The sequence below is a fragment of the Phoenix dactylifera genome, chromosome 3 (genome assembly GCF_051530095.1).
Source record: "Phoenix dactylifera cultivar Ajwa chromosome 3, Ajwa_hap1_PhDact_Kaust_v1.1, whole genome shotgun sequence".
NCBI classification, from domain to species: domain Eukaryota; kingdom Viridiplantae; phylum Streptophyta; class Magnoliopsida; order Arecales; family Arecaceae; genus Phoenix; species Phoenix dactylifera.
Genome location: NC_143192.1, coordinates 5,856,699 through 5,871,706, shown reverse-complemented (window position 1 = coordinate 5,871,706; position 15,008 = coordinate 5,856,699).

Here is a 15,008-nt window from a genome sequence, read left to right as displayed (position 1 = left end):
GTGTTTTTCTTTTGGAATTCTTGGAAGCAGTAGTTTTAGTTTCTCTTATAATCTTGTATATTCTTGTATTATCTACTTCTCTTCTATGTTGCAACTTATGTTGACTTTACATTCTTCCTTTCATTTATTCTGAATAAAATTTGGTGACTAATGGGGATTAACCTATAGTGTCCTTCCTCTCTCTCTCTCTCTCTCTCTCTCTCAAAAAAGGGTTTTGTCCCTAATCAACTATACCAATCTTCAATCCTCCTACAAATTATTCCATTTGGGACTAAATCAGTGTTTTTGCCTTGTTGAACCTAATCGAAGCGCTGCAGGTTTTGAGTCATGGGTTTCCAGCCCAAACGTAGTTCAATTAGATGCCAAGAATATGGTCACTCTACATCTACTTTCTCTTGATCTCGCTGGTGTCGTTGCAATGCCACCTGTTCTATGGGAACCAACAATGTTGCCTTTGATCCCATTAGATCTTGTTGTGTCACCACTAAGTCCACCTTGTCAGCTCCTTTCCAAGCAAGCAGCTGTCAGTTCTACCTGATCTTAGCACCCATCTTCTTTGCATCAGAAGAAAAGGGAAAAGGGGTGTCTTCCATTTTTAGCCCACTATTTTACTTTTTCTTTTCCCTTTTTCCTTTTAACCTGCACTGTTACCTAGCTAGGACAAGTTGCTACCGATTCTAACTTGGGCGAGCTGAGTGATTCAACCATCTAGGTCACCAAGTCAATCGATTATTTAGTTTTCAACGTTTATACGTGAGTTGACCCATAAAGGGCGTTGCATGGCACGTTTGCAAGTCAACACAGTCAACCCCCATTGATCTCCAACCTCTGCACTAAACATCAGACATGATCCTCAACAATCACCACCTTCACGTGTGAGTTGATTTCAACTCTCTCTCAAGTCTAACCTACTACTCTTTAATCAAAAGCCCCATTCTCAGTTACTCTTTTGAGAGTATAATGTATTAACACTCCAATCTAAGAACCTATTTTCCAAGAGTCACACTTCACCACAATGTTACTACACCAGTACAAGAGCTATGTTGGGCCACACTCTAATAAGAGCTCGCTTATAAGAACCATGCCCGAGCTTGTATTCCGAGCCACTTCATGCATCGAGGCTACTAAAACTCCACGCTAATAATAGCTCGCATGTTATTGTTCTTCATAAGAACCATCAATTGTAGCACCTTTACAGCTTGGAGGGTTTGTTTTGGATTGACAGTTATTGGCTCTCTAATACCACTTGTTAAAGAGAATAAGGAGTTTTAATAGTAGCAAGTATTAGCTTACCAGTCTTGAAGCATAGCATCGGAGCCTCAAAAGAAATATCATCGGATGAATCTCCCAGGCGCTCTACCGCACCATCGGATACCATTTCAGAACATTTCAGTTGAAACCCTTCAGACCAATTGTAACAATCACAACTGATTTCTGGTAATGTAACGGGGTTTATAATAGAGTCTGTTAGACTCTAACAAACTCAACAATCTCTCAGACATAGCTCTATATAAAGCTATCGTCTGAGAGTTATCTTTTGGAGAAAAATATATACAACTTTCTTCTTTATCATTCTTCCCCTGTTTTCATAGTAACTTCTTCATGGTATCAGAGCAGGAGATCTTGCCTGATACTTTGAATTTCATTCTCCTCCGAAGATAGCGGTTCAACATCCTATGAGTGATCATCTGGTTGATTTAGAAACTCGACTACCAGGACTTCCCCAGGATCGGTGAATGCTACCAGATCCAATGAAGCTATACAGGTAACGGAAGATTACAACATTCCACCTAAGCTGAAATTCTTGATGAATCGAGTTCAATCCCTGGTAACAACTCAACTTACATCCGATAACTTTCTTACATGGAGAGCTCAAATCACAAGAATTTTCAAAGCCAGTGGCTATCTAGGTTTCCTGGATGGTTCAGCTACCTACACCCAGTCGTCTGATACTACAGACTCCTCTGCATATGATACTTGGCTACTAACAGATCAATATTTGGCCATAGCTCTAAACTCTACTATCTCCTCCACCATCCTACCTTATGTCATTAATCTAGAGCACTGCCACCAAATATGGATAGCCTTGGATCACAGATTAAATTCTGCAACAAGAACTTATATTATTCAGCTCAAAAATGAGCTTCACAATATCAAGAAATAGGGATTATCAATGTCACAATATCTACATGACATTCGTCTCAAAGTTGATGCTCTGGCAGCTGCTGGTTCTTTAATTGATCTAGAGGATGTTATACATCATGTTCTTAATGGACTACTAGCTTCCTATGATTCGTTTGCCACAGCAATTCGGACTCGTCCCTCCACACTCTCTTTGGATGAACTGTATGCCCTCCTATGCAGTGAGGAAATCATCTTATCTACCAAAGAAAGGCAAAATTTAGCTACTGACTCCTTCGCTTTATCTGCCATACGTAGGAGGGGACGAGGTGGTCGCTTCTTCTCTCCACATAGAGGCAGAGGTCGGGTGAGATCCGACTCTCGACCAGACGTCTGGTGCAATTCTGGACGCGGGGGATCGAACAAAGGCTTCATCGAATGTCAAATATGTGGCAAGCGAGGACACTCTGCAACAACTTGTTGGTATCGACTGGACACCAATTATACAGGAGCTCAGCAGTCCTCTTCTGGTCATCAAGCTTACCTCACACCTTCTTCTATGTCTCCTCCCTCGAATGAATGGATTGTTGATAGTGGAGCGACCACTCATCTAATAGCTGATTCCTCCGCCATTCAAAACTCGACTTCATACCGGGGAAATGAACAGCTTGCCATTGGTAATGGGGATTCTATCCCCATCAGTCATATAGGGAACGGTACCCTTCACACTTCAGCTCATTCTTTTCATCTCTCTCAAATCCTTCATGTACCTCACATCTCACATAATCTCCTATCTGTCCACAAACTTGCTACTGAGAATAACTGTATTCTGATTTTTGATTCTGATGGTTGTGTTATAAAGGACAAACAAAGCAATCAGATCCTTTTTCAAGGGCGCTGCACTGAGGGGCTCTATAGAATTCCCTTCACCTTTGTTCAGCATGGTCCGTTCTCCACTTCCACAACCAAAGCATTGCTCTCCACATCTTCTCCTGTCCCCTCATGCCATCTTCGTCTTGGACATCCTGCTGCCTCTGTTATCTCCCAAATTGCCAAGAACACCTTGCTAAGCTTTGAAAGTGCAACATCTAGAGTGGGCAGAGGAGATTTGTGCAGGAGCTGGCCTCTGATGGACTCAAAAAAGGCATTCAACCACCATCCACACTCTGTTCCACCTACTGCATGGCCAAAAGTCACAAGCTCCCCTTCAAACCAGCTGAAATCTCTTCTACGAAGCCTCTTGATCTCATTCATTCGGATGTGTGGGATCCCTCTCCAACACCATCGGTCACAGGTTTTTAGTATTATGTCTTGTTTTTGGATGATTTTTCAAGATTTTGTTGGGTATATCCTCTGGTGTCAAAGTCTGATGTATTCTCTACATTTGTACAATTTAAAACAATGATTGAGAATCAACTTTCCACCACAATAAAGATGTTCCGTTCTGATGGGGGTGGGGAATTTAACAATCAGCGCTTTAACAATTTATTTTCCACTTTAGGCATCGTTCATCAGATGTCTTCACCTTACACCCCTGAATAAAATGGAGCAGCCGAAAGAAAACATCGTCATCTTCTTGAGGTTGTTCGAAGTCTGCTCCTTCACTCCTTTGTTCCGACTCACTTTTGGGTTGAAGCCTTACTCACTGCTATCTTTCTTATAAACAGACTACCCTCTCAATCACTTCACCATAAATCTCCATATGAGATACTATTCCATCGGCATCCTAACTACAGTTTTCTAAAAGCCTTTGGCTGTAGGTGCTTTCCTTGGCTTCGGCCTTCCGCTCCTACCAAATTCACACCCAGATCTACTCCCTGTGTCTTCTTTGGTTATTCTTCTAAACATAAAGGCTACAGGTGCTATAATCCCAACACAGGTAAGATAATCATTTCTCGTCATGTCATTTTTGATGAAAACTTCTTTCCGTTCTCAGTCGCCAAGGATACCTCTTCATCCCAACCATCACTTCTTCCATATCCTCCATTAGTCCCAGCTTCCTTAACACAAAGTTTGCCGACTTCTTCACTAGTCACCTCTACTACATCCATTCCTTTTCCCATTCTCTTCCTTCACCCAACAGCTCTATTTCACCTCCGCAGCAGCCTACAAACATACATCAAATTTCTACTTTAGTACAGCCATCTTCAGCTCGTCCTCCACTCAGCCATCATATGGTTGCAAGGTCCCAAACTGGAACACTTCGACCGTGAAGGATTCTTTCCTTACTCACCAAGGTGTCTTCCCCAACTGAACCAACTTGTTTTTCTACTGCAAATGCCGATCCTCACTGGAGGGCAGCAATGTCCCAGGAGTTCAACGCCCTACTAGATCAGGAAACCTGAGAGTTGGTTCCACGGTCTCCAGAACAACACATCCTTGGGTGCAAATGGACATACAAGATCAAACACAACTCAGATGGTTCAATAGCAAGATTTAAAGCTCGATTGGTGGCTCATGATTTTAAACAACAATATGGCATCGATTATGTTGAAACTTTCAGTCCGATTGCCAAGTTTCAAACAATTCGAGTGTTGATCGCACTTGCTCTATCATCTCGGTGGGTCATTCGCCAACTCGACGTCTCTAATGCCTTTCTCCACAGCAAACTTGATGAGACAGTCTTCATGGAGCAACCCAGAGGATTCACTGACTCCCTTTGGAGTGATCATGTCTGTAGACTGAAGAAAGCTATCTATGGTCTGAAGCAAGCTCCTCGGCAATGGTTTGCCACATTCTCCGATTTTTTACAAACTCTGGGATTTCGGGTAAGCACATCAGATCCTTCCCTATACCTGCTTCATCAAGGAAACATATCAATCTATGTTCTGATCTATGTCGATGACATCCTAATAACCGGCAACTGCAATACGGCTATCACTGAGCTCCTTCTCAAGCTGCAGGGTAGATTCAAGATCAAAGATCTTGGCATCTTATCTCATTTCTTGGGAATTAAGGCCACTTACTGTCCATCTGGAGTAGCCTTAAACCAATCAACCTATGCCATTGCTCTGCTGAATAAGGCTGGTATGCTGGATTGCAAACCAGTACAAGCACCATTATCCTCAAAGCAGCAACACACCTCTAACCCAACTTTGTTTTCAGATCCTGAACTATTTCGAAGTCTGGCAGGTTCTCTACAATACCTTACCATCACTCGGCCAGACATCTCTTTTGCAGTCAATTACATATGTCAATTCATGCACAGTCCACTGCAGATCCATTACTGCATGCTAAAACGGATTCTTCGTTATGTTAAAGGAACATTTAGCTCATTCCCTCTTCTACAAATCAAGCCAGCCAACTCTGTCTGCATATTGTGACTTCGACTGGGCAGGGAACAATATTGATCACCGGTCCACAATGGGATACTGCATCTTTCTAGGCACCAATCTTATCTCTTAGTATACAAAGAAGCAACCAACAGTAGCCAGGTCGTCCACCGAAGCCGAATACAGGGCTTTAGCCATTACAACAACTGAACTTATCTGGCTTCGACGACTTCTTCAAGAACTGCAGTTCCCTATCACTTCTCCTACTGAACTGTTCTGTGATAATATCTCAGCCATGACCTTAGCATCGAATCCTGTATTTCATGCTCGTACAAAGCATATTGAGGTAGACTACCACTTTGTATGTGAGAAAGTTCAGTCCAAGGAAGTACATCTTGCTCATATCTCTACCCAAGACCAGCAGGCTGACATCTTCACCAAAGCTTTCCCAGTGAAGCGACACTTTCTCATCTGCTCCAAGCTTCATGTTCTACCAGACCATTCCGCTTGACGGGGGATATTAGCTCACCAGTCTCGAAGCATAGCGTCGGAGCCTCAAAAGAAATATCATCGGATGAATCTCTCAGGCGCTCTACCGCACCATCGGATACTATTTCAGAACGTTTCAGTTGAAACCCTTCAAACCAACTGTAACAATCACAACTGATTCCTGGTAATGTAATGGGGTTTATAACAAAGTTTATTAGACTCTAACAAACTCAACAACCTCTCAGACACAACTCTATATAAAGCTATCGTCTAAGAGTTATCTTTTGGGGAAAAATATATACAACTTTCTTCTCTATCATTCTTCCTCTGTTTTCATGGTAACTTCTTCAGCAAGGACTTAATATATACATTAGAACCTAACCCAACCTAAAAATTTTAAGCTGTTGAGTTAGATCCCTGTAAACTTTGTCAATCTTTATCCGTCTCATTAATTATTCCATGTCATTCTCAACACTTCCATCCAATATTGTAATGGGCGTGTGGGATTAAATAACAAGTTGTTTGTTGTCGTTGATGAGTTTTGTCTTGATCTAAAGAAGGAAGAAAATAAGAAATTGCAGGTTGTAATAGCTAGTCTTTTTTTCCACTATGGTTCTATAGAACACCCATTTCTCTAACATTTTGAAAATTTGGAAGTCCTAACAAGCTGATGTAAAATTAACTTTAAGAAATGAAGTTATATTAAAGAGAAATATTCCAAGCAACCTCAAGACTATCATCCATGGACATGAAGACAAGGCATAAAATTGAAGAAAGTATCTTTAGGGGTTGAAATAAGCACTTGTATGCTCTATCCTAATTGAGACTCGCTTCAAAGAGAAAAAAGATCCAATTAAAGAATCAAAAGTGAGCTAGCTCTCTATATAAAGAGGTGGGGTAAATTAAATCTCCAAATTGTTTTTTTTGTAATGATTAGTATATAGAAAAAAATGATTCAAGGGACTAAAAAGAATGAGATGTAGAAACGTGAAATGTATGACATGGGTTTGCTTAATATTTTATATGCATAAATACATCAAAATTATGATGGGATATTCATTTTTGAAAAGAGTTAGGTTGAAAGAATTCTTTAGAAGTTCCAAATGAATGGTTGAAAGCAATAATTCAAACATAAATAAGTTGATATGACAAGCAAGTTTTAATGAATAATCGGTTTGGAGAAGATTTCAATTAGCGATCAACAACTACAATTCCATGATACCACAAGCTTAGTTTTTGGATATGACAAGCAGATTTAAACTAATTGTTTGGTTGCACAACCTAAGTTTGCAGAAGGTATTTTTGGGTACCTGAGAATCTAAGAAAAAGGAAAAGGATTTCCAAGGGTAGGAGAAACTCTCGTCAATTATGGAAAATCTTTTTCTGTAATTTGTTACTTTTCCTACCTTCCAAATAGCTAGAAAATTCAATTTTTTCCAAACTCTTTAGTTTTGCAGTACCTTTTCCTTTAAACCAACAATACCCTTAATTAATAGATCAAGGGTACACTTATAATCTGTCCTTTATCTAAACATTGTCACTTACCTTTCTTAAAATAGCATTTTAAACTTTTGTTGTTTTAATTTAATACATTATGATCTTTGGTCGAGCTGCAACCTTAATTGAAACATGGTATCATTTGAGCATATTTTTGTGGTGTCTAAGAATCAATTTGGTTCTCAATTTAAATAAAATCTCACTGATATTTACCTTGAGTTTTTCATTAATGATATAATAGAATATCTTATTTCTACTCGGAATTTTTACCTATTTATTTCAACTGAAACTCCCCAACAAAATAAAATGGTCGAGTTAAAGCAGTGAAGTGACTCATGGGTATGGGTCACGAACGAAATATTTCTTAACAATTCCTGAGCTTTCCGCTTTCAAGCTGAGCCACCTATTAGATTTTAGAGAGAATATGAACTCATGACTATCATCTTGTCCATTCATTACTAACTAAAATGTTGCACGGCAAAATGCCATTTGCACAATTGTTCAATAAAAAAAACTTTCTTATAATCATCTCTAGGTTTTCGGTTTTATTTATTTTGTTGCAATACTTCAATATGAAACATAAATTGAACTTTTGTGCCATTCCAGGTACTTTTATTGGCTATCCTCTTGCTGATGGTATACAAACTTTTGCGACCTTGCTTCAAAAATATACTTAAAAATTGTGATGTTACCCTTTTTGAGTTTTCTGACAAACCATCCTTGTTGCAATCGAGGGTTTCGTATAACACATGTTAATAAATATGAAATCAAGAAAAGGTACTATTAATGCATGTTCAAGCATAAGAAATTGAAAATTACTGAACAAACCAAGGATAATACCAAAACAAAGGCTTGAAGAAACCATATGAAGAAAAGGAAAATTTTCCAAACCTTGAACATGATAGTAGAAGACAAAAGAATTATAACTCAATAAAAAACATGAGTTTTTGAAGCTAAACAAAGCATTTGAGCTTCATACTGCGGCTACAAAATCCATATTAACTTATTGGACAGTTTCACCAAAAATCTTCAAAGATTATTGCATCTAAGAATTGTAGCACAACCAATGGAGCTGAATTCAATTTATTGAGAATTCAACTCACAACCAGCAAATATTTCTATCACCATCCCTCTTTTTGGATCTTCTTTCCTATTACATTGTCATACTTCCGCAAGTCTAGTCTCACCATGTTTGTTGTTTTCGTTCCTTCTCTAAAAATTGAAATTAGCATATAGTCCACTGCCCATTAATCTCACACTTAACAACCCCACTTGCTAGGCTAAAAATGGATTGGATATGGATCTAGTGTGCATGTGTGTGTATTCATATCCATATTTTTTAGTGAATATGAACATATATATATATATATATATATATATATATATATATATATATATATATATATATATATTAATTGATATCATAATTAGTATTTATATTGGTTCTAAATGGATGCAAATATAGATTAAATATTAACATATAAATATCTTTTATAAATGGATATGAATATAAATTAGATATAAATTGGACTTTGAGCAAAATTTAATGATGAAAACTAATATAAATGATATAATTACGAAGGATAGAAACAAAATCCACTATTAAGATCATATGTATTTCTCGGTAACCAGAGAATGATCTAAGACATAGTTATTAAACTTGCATAGAGACCTATTTGGCCAAGAGTCTGAATCATTGATCTAATAAAATTTGGACAATAATACATAACATTAATAATTATTTAAATAAAATATACATAATTATAAAAAGTTTCTACATTAATACCACTATTAATTACTCTTTAATTGCAGCATAAATCAAAGTAATCAAGAATTATCTATATTTAAAAAAACTTAAGAAAAAATTATATATAACTATAAGAATATATTGTAGTTATTGATATTTTTAAATATTTTAAACTACAAGGTTTTGAAAAATATCATAAAAAGTGAAATAAACTTATTCATTTTTTTCAAAAAATTCATTTTTCATTTTTATGAAAGGAAAATGATTGAATTTCATGAAAAAAAATACTAAAATATGTACCAGAATATGTTTCAAATAACCATAATTTGCAGCATGAATAAGTTTTGAATAAGTATAATGGACAATGATTGTAAATATAATTGATTGTTTTCATAGTGATTGAGTGGCTGTTAATTAACTGAGAGTTTATTGATTTGATCTCTTATACAGGTTATCTAAATGGTATTTTTGCTTGACATGGACAGTTCTTTTACCATTTTTTCATAAGCATACGCATCCAATATGCTTGGATATATTGATTTCCATCTGAAATGGATGCAATAAGATAATGCTCGACTTGTTTTCGGCCCTACTGCCTACTGAACCCATGTCCTCTCTATGCCTTCTTCACAATCTTCTTCCCCGTTTCTTTTACCTCCTTCACAAGCTTGTTCCCCATTTATGTTATCAGATATCTGGATCTAGATCTCAATTCCAGCAAAATTCATAAGCATGTATTTGGATCTTATTGGATACAAATATTTATACCTAAACAGGATTTGAAGATGGACACAATCGGATACCTGACCCATTTTTAGGTCTACTGTCTACTAAATCCATACTCCCTATGCCTTCTTCGCAATCTTGCTCTCCAACACCCCGTGTTGCTCCTTTGCCTTTTTGACCAGTGTAAAGTAAATTCAAAATAATTCACCATCTAAACTTCCATCCTACTGTGTCATTGCTTTATTACTCAACTCCATTTATCCACTTCTTCTGAAACATGAAGTTTTCCAAATTTTCCTCTTTATAATTTAATATCTTATGCAAAGTTATGTCTTGACAAGGTCTTTCTTAATTCCTTTCTTATAATGCTGACCTAAAACCATCACTAAGAGGCCATTAATCACCAGAATAGCGAGATGCTATCCAAACTGAAATCCAAGCTCATGAAGCCAATCTTACTTAGACCTCGTTCATCTGGCATACAAACCATTGGCAGCAAGTAACTTTCAAAAATAAAAAGAGACTTGGATGGATCTACTGAAGTATACAAATTGCAACATGATTTCAAGAGCCATGTTCAAGGATTGTCAACTTGATATCATTTTTTTCATACGTGGATTTACATGAGTAAGTTGATCTAAACCCAAGAGTCATATCAAAAGGAGAACATGGTATTTTAATTTGTCTTTTTATTGGAACAACACTTTAAATTGTCAGCCAGGAATAAGTCTCCTTTTAGATTCATCACAATATCATTGATTAGAGATATCATTGTTGGTGCCATAGAGATTTTGAGCCAATCCATATGTCAAACTTGCAAATAATTGATTGGGGCAAGTGGGGGGTGTTCAATCGATCACAAGTTCCAAAGCGATACAGCGGAAATAAAAAGCAAAATTAAGTAAATGTTTGGCTAGAAATTTAAGGAGTCCCTACAAGATTCAAAGCGATACAGTTGAAGCAGAAAGCAAAGTTAAGTAAATTGTTAACCAAAACTAGAATCTAGGCTAAATACTAGAAGGTATTCTAGAGGTTAAGAGATAACTAGTAGCTTTATCTAACTGTTGGATGACTATGCGATGCCCAGAATTCGCCAAAGATCTTTGAAGGTTAATATGACTCACCATAAATTAACGATCAAATTGTCTATGTTCTTTAAAGTCCATCAGGGATTGATCCAAAATCCACCAGAGCAAGCTCAGAACCCATCCTACAAAGAAAGAAAATTTTATTGATAGAACTTTGAGTATGTAGAGAAGGTATTTATAGTTCCTAAGCCTTCCTACATTATTAATGAGATTAGAGGCTACCTTTAGAATTAGATTAAGCCTTGAAATACATTAAATAAAGGATTTCCAAGACTAAATTCATGCCTTATAGCTGCTTTTAGTTCTAGCGTCTAATAGTCGTTGGCGTTGCACCCTCAAGCAAATGCATTTTTAATAGTACAGATATATACTATTAAGTAATTTTGAAAATAGTTAGCATATAAGAATCCAAAAGGCCAAACTCGATTAATAAGGAAAAATCTAGATGGTTATCATGATGCAGGCCACAACACACCAAATATAATCTATTCCCACATTTATTATTATGACATTCACAAAAATCTTTAGACAAATATTTTATTACTACATTTATCCAGAAATGTCATCGTGGATATGATTTCGCAATTTCTAAAGTGATGTTTTTTCCTAAGTGTTATAATATTACACTTTTTATTACATTTATAAATGTATAGCAACAGACACACTCCTCAAAATGTCACAATAGATTTATTAAAATTAATAAAAAGCAAAAAATGTCACTAGTCGCTAGTTGTTAGAAGTATGCCCTAGAAGCCAATTTGGCTGATGCATTATTTTATTCTGGGACATAAATTTGTACTTGACCTTATTATGAATTTATTAAGTTGGGCATTCTTTTCATTCATGTTCTTATGTGTCCATGAATCGTCCAAGGAATTAATAAAATGATGACGCATATTCTCAAGGGTTGAAAATTTGAGCCATGTGTCATTAGTGATTAATTTCTAAATGCTCCTGATCAATGGATCATCACGAGGACGGTGATCGATCCGATGAGATCAGTGCACAGATCGCTTTCCTTATGGATGGACGAGACTCGAGTCCACAGTGTAGGGATACTGAAGTGATAGTGCAGGTGCTTGTTAGAGAACAAGGGTACTGAGCATGACCAAGACAAGAAGTTACTTGGATGTCTATCCACTCGTCAGTGACTTGCTTGATGTTGCAGTAGTGTGACTGGTCCTTTGACCTGCGGTGCTTCGGCTACTCACAGTGAGGTTATTGTAGTTTGACTGCACATATACATGGTCTCTAGACATATGGGTCCATGCAGTGTAGATTGGCTGCAGTAGGTTCACTGTAGGAGTAGGGTATGCACCTAGATGGAATCTATCGACCTTGATAGATAAGGAGAGATCCTATGTGATTTATAAGACTGAGTTCGTAAGACCTCGGCCGGGGCAGTATGCATAGTGGAGAAAGAGTTTTCCACTCTCGAACTTAAGTCGAATAAATCTTGACATATGACAGACGATGGGGTTTGACGAGTTATCCATGACCTCCGTCCTATAGGGATCCATGATAGTAGGACTGTATCATACGATAACTGCACCTAGAGGTTCATTATTCTATTCTACTGGGTTGCCACTACATACTGCTAGGTGTCACTTGTGGATGTTGGGACTCACGGAAATTTACCTGATGATCGGTAAACCCTGACGAGTAGAACTGAAAGTGTTTCAGTCCACTGAAAGGTGTTTCAGTGATATTGAGATGGAGATCTCAATATGTCTCATTACCAGTTAGATTAGAACCTACGAGGTCGCACACATTAGGGGTTCTGATTATTAGGATTGTCGAATTGTGATTTGGAATCACAATGCCAATGAGATTGATGTTTGAAATAATCCACTAAGAGTTAGTGAGTTAAATGGAAGAATTAAATAATTATAATTAGATTATAATTAAGTCTTTGATTTGCTGATTAATTGAGTCAAATTATGTTGGGTCTGACCCAAAGAAATTTGACTCAAATTCTAGTCAAAAGTTGGCTAGATCGAGTCCTTGAAAATCCTGCCAAATTCAGCCTTTTTCCTATTATTGGAGCCTCCCTCTTGATGCCTTATTTTGAGGGGTCAAAATAGGCAAGAGGGGGCAGCCAAGAAGACAAGGAGGGGCGTGGCCCCCTCTCCTTCTTTGCTGGGAGCCAACGCCCCTTGATTCTTTCCAGGAATCAAGGGGCCCGCCAATAAAGAAAGGCACCAGGAATAGGTTTCCTGGCTCATAGGGTTTTGAACCCTATAAAAAGGGAGCCCCACGCCCCAAGAAAAATTAGAGCTCTTCTCCCAGGCGTGGGGCAGCAAGGCTATGTTTTTAGGGATTTTTAAATCAGCAAAAAGAGAGAGAAAAGAATCAAAACAGTGAAGGGTTTTCTTCTTCCTTTTGAAGGCTGCACAAGGTGGGATCCTTGTGATTTCTTCTTCCTTCTTCTTCGACATCCAAGAGAGGCTTTTGCAAGGAGCTAGCACCCCGGTGAAGCCCCATCTCTGATCTTCAGCAACCTCGTGTGGATACTTGTAGAGGCCGGACGTTTGTGCGGCTACAAGGAACCAAACCACGATCATCGGTTGCGGTGTTCTTCTACCCGCACAAAGGTGAAGATGAGATCTTCATTTGAACTTTTATATTTCTGATTTTCTAGTAGTTTAACAATTCATAATTAATTATTAGATCTTAGTTTAGTCCCCATCTTAATTCAAAAGGATTCTGAATCGTTTTGATTCAGAAAAATTTTGAAATCTACCCGATCTTGTTCCGGCGTATGCGATGCACCGGGCCCGGCATGCGGATTCCGCCGCGAACGTCGCGCCGCTGTGGGGCAATCCAATAGTGGTATCAGAGCCATGGTTTTGGGGATCCAATTAAGATAATAGTTAATTGATTATGAATTAGTTCTGATTTTTAATTATTATGCATGCTGAAAAATGTTGCGTGCTGAAATTTCGTGATGCTGAAATTTTCAGCATGCTGATTTTGTTAGATCGATCATGCGATGTTAGTTTTAAAATTATGATGTGATTATGATGTTTAAAATTAAGGTATTGCATGATCTGGATCTCAGATGGTTGCATAATAAAATTAAAATCAGATTTGATAAAATTATGCATTAGATGCATTTAGTGATGATCATAGGATTCAAACCCTTTTGGTATCAAATGTAAAGACCTGCGATGTGATCTGTAATGTCATGTAATATTTTCAGATGCTTGCATTCATCTTATTTGATATTTTAAGGGGCCTGCGTGCCTCCTAAAAGGGATGTAATTTATTTCTATATCTGGTTGTATTTCTGTAATGTAATGTACGTCAACGATCAGTCGAAGATAATACATGAGATGAACGGCAATCTGAGCGGTTGATGGCGATTGGATCAAGAGTTGATCAAGGATCGATCAAGGAGGCTTAGGACCAATTCAAGAGTTGAATACCAGCTGATCGACTGACGTGCATGTGCTTGTAATATGACCTAATTAGAATCCATGATCATCACCTATTTAAAATTCAGATTTTATTTATTGCTGCGATTTTAACTACCTGCGATGTGCCGATTGCATGTGATGTGAATGTATGCGGGGTAGATAGATTTACATAAGATGCAAACTAATAGACCAATCCAAATGAATCCTAAACTAAAACCTCCTCAATCAAGTCGAGAGTGAACCAACATGAGCGAGTCATATTAGATTAATTGATCTAATTGGTGTCTAGAAAAGCATGAAAGGTGGTTACTTAATTAGGACCTTACTCTCTGAGTAAGGGGAGCCTCCCACCTGCTTACCTGGCCAATTGTTCGATTACCTCTTATGAAGAGCTCAAGTTGCAAACACTAAGACATGATTAACCAATATTAAGTCCATAGGTCTTCCACCGTAGTAGAGCTGCTAAGGTCTTTCTGATGTTGACTTGTCTCGGCTGGACACAGTGGGCAAGTTGCATCGGGGGGCTGGACCTCTCTATAGACATGAGATGTTGTAGGGGTAAAGGTGGGGTTGGGCACCAATAACTGTTAGGTGAGGACCGAATGACGACTTTATTTCTACGGTTATATGGTGGGTCTGACTTAACTAA